The sequence below is a fragment of the Cornus florida genome, unplaced genomic scaffold, assembly GCF_030987335.1.
Source record: "Cornus florida cultivar Cherokee Brave unplaced genomic scaffold, ASM3098733v1 CherokeeBrave_3.0.0_Hap2_Chr05, whole genome shotgun sequence".
Lineage (NCBI taxonomy): Eukaryota > Viridiplantae > Streptophyta > Magnoliopsida > Cornales > Cornaceae > Cornus > Cornus florida.
Window position 1 is genome coordinate 49284120 of NW_026775575.1, and position 3652 is coordinate 49287771.

Here is a 3652-nt window from a genome sequence, read left to right on the forward strand (position 1 = left end):
GCCCCAAGAAGATGTTTAGCCACTCATTGAAGTAGTCATCCAACCCTCAAGGGCTATCTCCATGGTAGAAATGACCTCCTTCTTGATGGAAACCCTAGAAGAATGGACGAACTCCCAAAGATGCGAAAAAGCTCTTGATGAGCGCTGAAAAGTGCGCATTTAAACCCTTTAAGCTTAGGTATTCTAGAACCTTTATTTATCTTATTTTTCCACCTTAGATTAATTTTGTATTATTTCTATTTTCAGGTGTTTATCCCCAAAATAAGCTAACTCAACTAAATAAGAGCATAATTGAAGCAATCTTGAGATGAATTAAAGAAAGGAGGAATGTGGAAGCAAAAGGAAGCAAGTGGTGGAAATTCTGCAAGTTTGATTGATCTCAGAAAATATTTGATTGATCGAAAGTTCATCGATCTCAGCATTTCAAGATGGATCCTAGCTCTTTTGTCCTTATCCAAAGATCCCATAAAGTTTGATCGATCCAACTTTTTTCCGATCGACCGAAAAGATTCCATCTTATCTAGTTGTACCACCTTACCTACCACACTTGTCTCTTTCCCAAAAAATATCTTCAAAATATCTTAGATATGTCATTATCCAAAAAGGCGCCGCCATAGAGGATCGATCCAGCTTAAATTTGATAGATCTCAGCCATGTTCGATCATCGTACCACAAGTTCGATCGATCGAACTTCCTCAAGCTCAAGAAAATCCAAATTCCAGCTCATTAAAAGTTATCTCATATCCAATCATTGGAAGGAATATTGGTGTACGAGCCTAGCTCATTAGGGGTGACATTTAACCTACCTATATGAAGAATATGAGCCATTCTTGACATATAGTAGATACATACACTAGAGACACAATTTTTAATATTCTTAGTGAGGAAGAAAAGAAGAGAGGAGGCTAGAGACACAAGCTTGGAGTTCTTCCATCAACCAAGAAGAGGAGCAATCTTTACCATGGAGTTAGCCCTTGAGGGTTGGAGGACACCATTCATGAGTGGCTAGACATCCTTTTGGGGCTAGAGTTAGCCCTAAGCATGCTTTCTACATCTTGATTTATGTATTTTTGAGGGGATTTGTATTGTGATAGATGTTTTGACATATTTATATACATAGATCTTGTTTATTCAATGATTTGTGTGATTTAATGCTTCCAATTGATCATTTCATACTATCTATATGTCTATGTATGCTAGAATAGATGTTCATGTGTTTATCTCTATATCTTGTGTTATTGATGCATGTCTATGTGTATTAATGCTATAGATCTAGAGATTGTCTAGACATAGTGCTTAATGGAATGCTCCTGTGGTTTATTTGATGGTTCATACTCATTTCTTGATGGATTGTGCCTCTCCTTTAGTTTAATTAGTTTAATTTCATGTTATTAGCTAAATTGTAGTGTAGTTGTAGTTTAGATGTTAAATGGGCGGATAATCCATGCTTGTTGTTTAATGTTCCATACTTATGAAAGCAAGTAGCATATGTTTCTAACCTTGTGATATGTTTGGATTGTGAGCTTAAAGAAAGGATTAATGGCTTAATTTGATATATTGTGCTATCCACCATGTTGCTTAGACAATATATGCTTAATTTGTCATCCATGCTTGTTGAAACAACCACACACACACACACTAATGTTACAATACATGTTTTCCCCCTCATTAATCATTCATTAAGGGTGTAGAAAAGCTATGCTTAGTGGTGATCTTTAAACCCCAAGATCTCTCTCTCATTTTCTTTCCATTAAATTTAATTGTTTACTTTAGTTTAAATTGCATCTTAGTGTAATTTAACCACCAACCAATCTTTTGATCACTCGACCTACTAACCTTAATCTCGATTCCATAACCTAATACAACCCACCAATCCCTTGGGACGATCCCTACTCGCCCTAACTATATTTTTAGTGAAAGGTAGTAGTGGCAATTTATAAATGTAAAACTTGACCATAGTCCAACACCACTCTCTTTTGCACAAACTTTGGGTTAGGTCACGACAAGCCACCAAGTTTTTGGCGCCGTTACCGGGGATTGATCGAAGGCAACGTCGTATTTCTGGAATCAATTAGGAATTAATACTCTTTTGATCGTGTTTCTACTTTGTTTTCATTTTCATTTTGGTTACTTATTGTGTTGGTTCTTATTTGACTAGGTGCATTGAGCTAGAAGGTGAGCAAAGGAGCATTTCAAGCAAGGAGCTAAGCAAAAGCAAGGAAAAAGCTAAAATCTAAAAAATTTTGCAAGGCTAAAATTGAAAATTGAATTGAAGTGCTAAAGGACCCTTTGTGAGCTCTTTCTTAACTCAATCTCTAGTTAAATCGTCGGCCTGCGTGGAGGCTTGTATTTCAATTCTTAGATAAATCGTGAGCCCACGTGGATACAATTTTATTATTATTTGCATATTGTTGATAGCATAGGAGTATAGGAACATTGTATGAGGATAAAGTTTGTTGATTGTTAATTTGTTGCGAAGGTGAAGTGATTGTTCATTACTTGTTGCTTGTTGTGTTTTGTTGTGCATGCATGGTTGTAGATCACTGAAACCTACTCTTGTCCCTCTAAATTTTCATCTTGAATCCGTTGTTCGAAACCCTAGGGGAAGAGGAAGTTCTAGTCAATCCATTCTATCAATGGAAGGACATAATAAGGACCATGTGGAGGACCTTTGTCACATAGACCAACAAGGTATCCTCCACCCCAATGTGCATCATGATAACATGTAAGTACCATTAGGCATGCTGAGGCCATTCATTCACCCACCACAACAACAAAGCCAAGTTCAATTAGGAATGTCCAGGCCAATCTATGCTCCACAACCTCCCATAGTTCAAGGCAATCAAGGTGTCCATGTTGCACCTCCAATGGCTAATTCTCCCCTTGCTTTAAGAGATCACTATGTGCCTAATGAATATAATACACCTACATGCATTCAATTGCCACCATTTAGAGCACACCACTATGAGATTAAACTACAAACCATTCAAATGCTTCCTAACTATCATGGACTTCAAAGAGAAGAACCTTACAGGCATTTGGATGAGTTTCTTGAAGTATGTTCCACTGTGAGACACACGGACATGCCGGAAGAGGTCTTAAGGCTTAAACTTTTTCCATTCACCCTTAAAGACAAGACAAAATATTGGTTTAACAATCTTAGGCCTTTTTCAATAACTTCTTGGGTAGAAATGCAACAAGAGTTCTTAAAGAAGTATTATCCGGTTTCTAAGACCAATGCCATGAGAACCTTAATTCGAGAGTTTTCACATGGGGATGGGGAAACGTTCCATGAGGCATGGGAAAGATTCAATGAATTGCTTAAGAAGTGTCCACATCATGACATGCCCAAATAACAGTTAGTTCAATATTTCTTTGAGAGCTTATCCGACAATTATAAGGGCATGGTTGATGCTTCCGTGGGTGGCTTTTATATTAATAGGCATGAGGATGACGTGTGGCGTCTTTATGAGAGCATGAGTGAAAATCCTTTGCATCGAACTTTATCTTCTAAGAATGGTAGGAATTCAAGTGGAAAGAAGAGTGTTGGCTTACATCAAGTTGACCATTCCAATGAAATAGCCACCGAGATGAAATCCTTATCTTAAAGGTTTGATTAATTCTTGATCAACCAAAACTCGGCAAATCAAGT

At 37.3% G+C, this 3652-nt stretch overlaps 1 non-coding gene across 1 annotated transcript; it reads right to left on the bottom strand.

Annotated features, from left to right (window-relative positions):
* Positions 1-3239: 3239 nt before the first annotated feature.
* On the bottom strand, positions 3240-3346 carry LOC132310668 (small nucleolar RNA R71). The gene has a single exon (XR_009482670.1). It is a non-coding gene; the product is annotated as a small nucleolar RNA R71 (small nucleolar RNA).
* Positions 3347-3652: the final 306 nt, after the last annotated feature.